This window comes from Cynara cardunculus, unplaced genomic scaffold (genome assembly GCF_001531365.2).
Source record: "Cynara cardunculus var. scolymus isolate 2C unplaced genomic scaffold, CcrdV1 Un_Scaffold_2108, whole genome shotgun sequence".
Lineage (NCBI taxonomy): Eukaryota > Viridiplantae > Streptophyta > Magnoliopsida > Asterales > Asteraceae > Cynara > Cynara cardunculus.
In genome coordinates, this window is record NW_020200978.1 from 52,524 (window position 1) to 61,959 (window position 9,436).

A 9,436-nucleotide genomic window follows, 5' to 3' on the forward strand; every position below is an offset into this window, starting at 1 on the left:
AGTCCTCCTGATTGAAACTCAGCGATTTACTTTCATTACTTTACACTTTCTACCCTTATCTGTTAAGAACATAACAAACAAAGGACATTCAAAGTAAAATTAGTTACTAAGTCAAGATTGGAACAGTAGATACTTTCAACACCCACCCTCAATCTTGACGTTTAAACAAGTCTATCATTTTCAACTTTGAACACATGTAATTATGAAGATTAACACTGAGAGCTTTTGTTAAAATATATGCCGTTACCACTGACGAGGTGCTTGTTTTAAGCCACACAGAGACTTAACTAACTTACACACCCTTTTATCACTAGGGCTATAGTAACCTTCAGGAAGAGTCATATAAACATCTTCCAACAAATCACCATAAAGAAAAGCATTGTTAACGTCTAACTGAAATAAAGGCCACTTAAATTGAACAGCAAGGGCAATAATACACCTAACAGTAACCATTTTGACTATAGGTGAAAAAGTCTCTTCATAATCAAGACCTTCACGCTGACTATACCCCTTAGCTACTAACCTAGCCTTATATCTTTCAATTTTACCATTAGACTTGTACTTAATTTTATAGACCCATTTACAGCCTATAGCTTTTCTATTATTAGGCAAACTAGTGATAAACCAAGTTCCATTCCTATGTAAAGCCTCCATTTCTTCATTCATAGCACTTAACCAATTTTGATCACAACATGCTTCTTTAAAAGACTTAGGCTCAACAGACTTGTTTAAATTTGACACAAAACAAAGATTCACAGAAGAAAGACAGGAATAATCGACAACCCTTTCAATACCGTATTTAACCTTTCCCTCAATAACAAAATCATCATATTTATGAGGAAAATTACTAGCCCTAGTAAGTCTTCTAAGAGATTGAGTTTGGGACTGTGTATGCTCAAAACCATGACTAGTATCATCACTAGTATTATCAGTAGGAACGGTAGCATCACGAGGAGAACTGGCAACCAGTCTAGGGCTGCCCAAGGGCTGCCAACTGGTAACTCTCCCAAGATCTTCTTCTTGAGAAAGATCCTGCCCGCCCTCAACATTAGAGCTGCCTAGCGACTGATTATTATCAGTCCTAGAAGGGCCACCTAGTTCTCTACGGTTGCTACCACTATATTTTTCAAGATCACTAGGGGCACAAGAAGGTCCACTGGTTTCATCATTGGATCCCATCACATCAAACTCATTAGAAGCACCAGAAATAGTATCAAAGAAATTCAAATTATTAATATTCACATCAATAGGATCAGTCATGTCATTACTCATTTTAAAAGGAAAGATATTTTCATAAAATTTCACGTATCTGGAAAAAATAATTTTCTTAGATTCTAGACTATACAGTCTGTAGCCTTTCTTTGAGTTTGCATATCCCAACATAATACATTTTTCAGATCTTTGGGAAAACTTATCAGAGATGTTGGGAATAAGCGCAAAACAGAGACAACCAAAATTACGTAAGTGAGTAAGGACAGGCTGAAAACCATAGACTACCTCATAAGGAGTCTTACCATTTAAAAGAGAAGTGGGAGTTCGGTTTATCAAATATGTAGCAGTTAAAATACACTCACTCCACAGACTAAGGGGAACTCCGGCCTGAAACATGAGAGCCCGAGCAACATTAAGTAAGTGTCTATGCTTACGCTCAACCACCCCATTTTGTTGGGGTGTATAGACACAAGATGTTTGATGGATAATACCCTTAGACTTAAAAAACGCAGACAATTTGTTATTTGTAAATTCGGTTCCATTGTCACTTCTGAAAACTCTAATAATTTTCCCAAATTGAGTAAGTAACAAATTGTAAAAATGTTATATATGTTCACCCACCTCATATTTTCCTTTTAGAAGGTAAACCCAGACAACCCGGGTATAATCATCAACAATGGTCAAGAAGAATTTGTATCCTTCTCTACTTTGAATATGGTAAGGACCCCAAACGTCAAGGTGAACAAGTTCACCAAGACAGTTGGCCTTATGAATACTAGTAACAAACTTCTCACGAGTTTGTTTTGCCTTATGGCATATTTCACAAGGTCCCCTACTGTCGTTTCCAAATTTTAATGTATCTTTTAAGATGTGAAGAACTTGGTCAGCAGGGTGTCCAAGTCTATTATGCCATAGTTGAGAAGAAACAGAGCAAGTCATACCACAATCATTAGAAGAGAAAGTAACATTATTGCTAGAGGTTTGGTCAAAATAGTATAGCCCTCCATCCTGACTACCAATCCCCACAATGTTCTTGTGCAGACAGTCCTGAACATAACATTTTGTTTCATCAAATTTTATACAAACCTTATTATCATGGGTAAGTTTATGAACAAACAAAAGGTTGACATTAAATTGAGGAACAAACAGGACATCAAATAGAGTCACATTATTGGATAACTTTAGGTTACCAATTTTGTTTATTTTAGCCTTAGTCCCATTTGGGTGGCTAACAGTGAGATTTAAATCTGTGACATCTACAGAATTTTCTAACTCCAGGGAGCTAGAAGTCATGTGTTGATTGGCTCTGGAATCAATCATCCAGCCAGGACAAGAATTTTGGAACGTACCTGCCATATTGGCAGAAGCTCCTTCTGATGGAATTTTAGGATTGATAAGATTCAAAATTTGAGCAACCTGTTCTTGAAAAGACAAAAGATGATTTTGAAGTAGTGTCGGAGATAGAAGTATTTCCAGAGGGAGTTTTAAAGTTTTGGCTTTGCGCTTTGAAATTTTGGGATTGTAATTGAGGTCGGGGTCGGTTCTGAAAATCTTTTGGAAAACCTATAAGCTTAAAGCAGCGCTCAATAGTATGCCCAATGTTACCACAATGTTTGCAAATCAAGTTAGGATTCCTTCCTGTTTTTCTTTTGTTTTCAAAAGCTTTACTTACAAAAGCAGAATTTTGTGGTTTGGTACGATTTTGACCAGAAGTAGCTCCCCTATGAGATTCCTCCCTAGAGACAAGTGAAAAAGCCGTTTTAACAGAGGGAAGGGGTTCTCTAGTTAAGATATTGCTCCTAATGGGCTGGTAGATATCATCAAGTCCCATAAGGAACTGCATCAGTTTAATAAGTTGACTATGCTGTAAAAAATCATGTGATGCATTGCAAGTACAAGAGGGAAGTTTTACTAGGGCATCAAATTGTTTCCAAAGAGAGTTCAGTTTGTGGTAGTATTCGGAACAGTTATATTGTTCTGGTTTAAAGAATTAATTCTTTGATACAGATTGAACGTTACAGACCCATCGACTTTATCGTAAGTTTCCTTTAACTCCTCCCAAACTTGAGAGGCAATTTTTTAGAAAACTTGGCCAAGAAACAAATCCTCTGTCATAGAGGTTAAAATCCAGGAAAGGACAACGGAATTACAACGATCCCACTGTTTTCCAAGAGCAATATCATTTTCAGGACGAGGACAAGATCCGTCAATAAAGCCAATTTTATTTTTAGTTTCTAGAGCTAACATCATAGCACACGACCACACGCGATAATTCTCTGTTCCACTTAGCTTAAACGATAGAATAGAGCCTCCATTAGTATCGCTAGGATGTAAGTACAGTGGGTCTCCAAAGTCTAATTTTATGACTCTGGATTCCGCTGGACTTGGGGAGCTAGCAATGACGAGAGAAGGTTCCATAAGCAAAGAGAACACGCACACAAAAACAGAAACTGAAATGCTTAAAGGCAGGATTCCTAAAACACTTAAATGTGCTAGGTCAAGCCAACAAGACAGTTTCTCAACAAAAAACAGAAGCACAAAAAAAAAACACGCAGGAACAACCTTACCACAACAAAACCTTTAATAGAGTTAAAGGAAACAAGAACATATAACAATCAACAAAATAGAACTTATAAGAAGGTAGTAAGGGAACTTATCAGAGGGAATTCCAGGATGTACCTGTACAAAAAAGAGAGTTAGTGTAACCAACAATGCCAGATCTGAGATACACCAGATCTTGACTTATAGAGCATATCATTATCATAACAGAGAAACAAGATTACACAGATCAGAAAAAATACATGTAAAAAGAAACTGATCTAGAAAGGACACAGATCCTTAATGATATGCATGAATATATGAACGGATCTGGAGAAAAGGACACAAATCCTTAAAGATATGTATGGATTTATAAATGGATCTGGAAGAAAGGACACAGATCGTAAAATATATACATGTATTTATAAATGGATCTGGAAAGATTGGACACAGATCCTCAATAATACCAAAATAAGGGGAACATGCATAAGCAAATCTGGAAGAGAACACAGATTCAAAAAACTAACAGATAAAGCCGCACCTGATCTTGATAGGTATGAACCTAACAGTCACTTCTGGATCGAAACAAAAAATATTTGAAGCTGATAAACAACAGATGATAACATTTGTAAACAAACCAGATCTAAACAACATATGATAACATCTGTAAACAAACCAGATCTAAAGATTCTGGAACGATGAATATAGCTAGAAGAAGAAGAAATACCGATATCATGGATGAATCTATTGAGCGACAGCATAAAGCATATCAAGCTTCGAAGATCCAAACCAGTCATGTATCAAACATATTTAAAAGAAGAATCAAACACAGAGGCGAGCATGATGCTCTGATACCATGTAAACATTCATATTTTGATCATTGTTAATATTGAGATTTAAAATAGGAACTGATTAACAATGATATTCATATTCAAATCAGATTTACACAAAAGAAAATATACARATGAACTAATTAATACTTGAATCTAAAAGAAATTAAACAAGAAACACTAACTCAATATGTAGCGTTAAAGATCTGAGACAGATCTTCAATATCTTTAAGAATAGTAACAAAGAACGAGAGATTGAGAGAAAGAGAGCTCTTGAGATTTAAAATGAGAAAAGTGAAATCTGATTAGCTAGACCGACTTTTCTTCTTTTATATATGAATGCGATTTGAACAGAAATAATCCTTGAAGATTCAACTAATAGCTTCGCTACCCTTCCCCTTCTGGTGAGGCGCAGTCCTCCTGATTGAAACTCAGCGATTTACTTTCATTACTTTACACTTTCTACCCTTATCTGTTAAGAACATAACAAACAAAGGACATTCAAAGTGAAATTAGTTACTAAGTCAAGATTGGAACAGTAGATACTTTCAACAGACATGGTGACTGCAAAGGGATGAAGTGTATCATAATTGATAGAGGTTGATAGGAAAATTAAGATTGATTTTGTTTTGGGCAACAATGGTGGAATTGAGTGGTTAAAGTCACAAGCTACTCATGAAGTAGTATGAACCTCACAAGGTTGGGAGACAACCGAGATTGTAGTGTTGGGAAGTGATTAAACAAAGTTCAATAATCATCCCGGTATCAGTACGTTGTATCGAATGTGGAGATGGGGTTAGTGATGGTTTGCTATGATAATCATCATGATAATATTGGTAAGAAGTTATCGAGCTCCAGTTTGAGTCGAACTAAATTAGTGACACTCTCTTGGGGAGGGAGTCTTTTGTTTTGCAAAAATACGACTATTTTTGGGTTGTATCAGTGCTAGATTTTGAGGGCGAAATCTCTTTTAAGGTTGGGAAGATCGTAACACCGAAAATTTAGGACATATTATCATGTTAAGTTCTTCATCTAAGGCGAAAAAATTTGATGATAGATAAGGATTCTCATATAGTAAACATGTTGGAAAGTCTGGGATTCGAATCGGGTTCGAAAAACGTGAAAAGACGAAAAAGAACGAGAAATGGCCTCCCGCGACTTGGTGCACGACCAGGCCGCCTCCCAAGTCTTGTAAGCCTATGTTTGAAGGTTTTTGGGTCATGGGAGACCTTCCATGCGATCTAGTTGCGGGAAAGGTCGCAGGAAGGTGTGGACCAACATAAAAAGGACAAAAAATCAGGCTTTCCTTCATTCAGCCACAACTTTCTCATATCTAGTCCGTTTGAGGTAATTCCTTTTTTTATGGATTCATATTTTGAAGCTTCTCGAGATGGAAACAAAGTGGATCGAAGTTTTCTTGAAGTTTCTAGGTTTCTATGGGTTAAAAGGTAAGCCTATAACCAACCATTTCTTAACCTAGGGTTTGGTTCTTGTTACTACAATTCTCTTTTTTTTCTTTTGGGTTGTTTATGTATGTTTTGGGGGTAAAAGAATTGTTCTTTAGAAGGTTTCATCATAGATCTAAAGTCTAACTTAGGGATCTAAAATCTTCACCAAAGGAAGCTCAAGATTTGGGGTAAAATCTAGATTTAGCCTAAATATAGTAAGGTGAATTCAAGTTGCTTTGTGAAAACTATATACATGCCAAAACATGTATTTTGAAGTATTAAAGTGTTATTACTTGATGTTTATCAAATGTGTTGAGTATTTGATGAAGTTTACATATTTGGTAAATTTGGGTTAGTACATCTTATGAAATATCTATATTTGGGTATTTTGATATTTTGATAAACAAATCTCAAGAATGTAAAACTTTGGTGATTTATTGTACAAATGGAGATTTTTGATATAAATGCACTTTGGTGTATTTGGTTTTATAAACCATTTGGAAAATGCATGTTATTATGTCATGGGACATTTTGGGAATATAAAGGTATGATTTAATTGGAAAATGATTTGTCCCAATTATGATGTGTTTTTTAGTTAATCAATCCTTTGAAGCATGTATTTGGATAAACCTTAGTTAAATACGTTTTATTGCTTTTGATGATTTCTATTGAATAGTCAATCGTGTTGTTGAGCCTTGGCTCGGATTGACTCATATGAGTCTTGGGGACATTTGTCCAGTTTGTTTTACTCTATGCTGAGTTTTTGGATTTTATATGTGGTTATGGCATATTTATTTAGAATTATATGTTTCGAGTGCATTGGTCATTCAATTGATCCATATACATAGTAGTCAGTTGGAGTGAGATAGTATTCCTTGTATTGTAGCTAGAGACTCGGATCAGCGGAGGACTCGAGGTAAAGACTTGGATAGAGTTGAACTCGATGACCGTGTGATCTGTAGTGGGGGTATCAGGATAAAAACTTGGATAAAGTTGAACTTGATGACCATATAGTCCGCAGTGACTGTCATTTCTAGTGAATGAGCTTAACTTGGATTTGGGATATTCCAAGGTAAAATTTTGGATAGAGTTGAATTTGGTGACTCCCTAAGCAAAAGATTTGGATAAAGCTGAGCTTGTTACCCATTTGACTAAAGACCCGGATAAGGTTGATGTATGTGTTTGTTTATCTATAAATGATTCTTATATAACATTGAATTGTGGCTTACTTATGTGTTTCGTCACAAAAATGGCAAATCGGGTCTCCCCCATCATCTTATGATGTTGTACACCCTTCTAAGGTTAAAGATGATTTAATTATACAAATGACTTGATTAAAGCTATGTTTTCCATTTTAATGATTTATAGCTTTTAGTCTTGGTTGTATATAAATGGGTATTTTGATTATTGGGTTTTCATCAAGAAAATGGTGGCTTCGGAAAGATATCACTCTTATTTGTGATACATTTCATTTGCGAAATTATGACTTAAATGAATTGTCATTCAGTTTTACCATCATATGAATTATGATGGAAATCGTTTGAACTCACTATGTGTTAAGTCTAATATTTTTCTTTTGTCGGCATGTGCAATAGACCCGTGGAGAAATGGTAATAGCGACACCGTGATAAGATGAATGTTAGATAGTTGCACGAGAAGAATTTTAGTTTATCGTTGATGTCTTCCGCATTTGGAGATAGCGACATTTATTGGGTTTTCTAGTAGCACCCGACCTTGATCTAGACTTTTGTAAGTTTGGTTTATCAATTGTTGACGTTGAATCTAGTTTCATTATTCAAAGTATTTTAATTATTGAATCATAGAAGAGAACTCGTCCTTCATATGCTGTAACAATGAAACTTTTAAATTTATAACTATTGCCAAATTTGAAGATGTTACATGAATCTATGTGTTTCATATGATGAATATGTGTGTTTCATATGGTGAATATGTGTGTTTCATATAATGAATCTATGTGTTTCATCTAGTAAATGAATATGTATGTTTCATCTGTTGAATCTTGTTTGGTAAGTGACAATTATGCCATTTTTTTTAATTAAGAACAACTTTCAATTAAAACCATAGGATCAAAACCAAATTAAGGCTTAGATCGGTCTTCACGGTTCTCAACTTTTATTCTTTGGATGTCTGTGAAGATGCGGACTACCTGCACCTGGACAAAAAGATCCTATGAAGCTTCACTGTTCCCTGGGATTGGCTTTCTTCATTTGATTGAAACCCTATATATAGGGTCAGGTTTAGGCGAAAAACGCAAAAAAATGAAAAACCAGAAAACGATGAAAAAGCAGACGAAAAAACAGACGAAAAAGTATATCAATATGGATGTCAAATTAACGAGAAAAATATGGTCATTAATTTGGTGTAATTTATTTTGCTCAAATTTTGTTCATTTTTTTGGAAAAAAAAAATCAAGGGTGGAGGGTTTAATTAAAAATAACAATGTTGTAACCACTCAATCAATCACATCCATCAAACCATCCAATCTAACGATTGATAAAGTTTTTTTTTAGTTTTTTCATTTATTTGAGGTTTTCCTCCAAACCTCCCTACACACACATCTCAACCGCATTTTATAACCGCCTCTAAATTTTAAAATAAACAAAATCAAGGGTTGAGTTGTAGAGTTTGTAAAAATTACATGATTTGTATTTGAATATTGAGTGCCAAAATATTTTTAAAAAATAGACCGATATTAAAATGAAGCAAATCAATTGGACTATCATATTTCATATAGGAACTATTTATGAAAATCAAGTCGATTTATTCTAATGAAAAGCAATATGGAACATTAACTTGGAAAAATGTGCCTTCGTATTAAAAAGGTGATTTACCACATTATCGATTGATGTTTCACAAAACATGTTCATCAATAAAAAAAATCTTTAATAATAATAGAAATCAATGCTCTAAAAAGCTCAACAAAACAACCGTTGTGGCGCGCTGTGGCTTAAGACTCATGCATGACACGACGTTAAAACTTGTGACATGCATGGATCAGTACACAATTTTGTAACGTGGTATTTGATTTTTCCTACGTATTTAATGTCTTCTTAGTGAAGTACTAAATACAAATATTAATATGTACCTTGATTTCTTGGACATCGCAAGGTGCTTATATATGATAGAAGCCTCCAAACAGCCTCAAAAAGTATACTGCTAACAATTATACCATAAACAATTAATCAAAAACAATTCAAGCAAACATCAACCAAATCAGTTCAGACATTGTTTGAAAATAAGTTAGCTTATTTTGTTGGGTACATGTTTGGATAGACATAAACTAGCTTATTGGTAGGTTAATTGGAGTAGGTTTTTAAGAGTTTTTTTTTGTCACTATTTTCAATTATAACGTTGATTAATATTAATTATTATTTATTACTATTAATT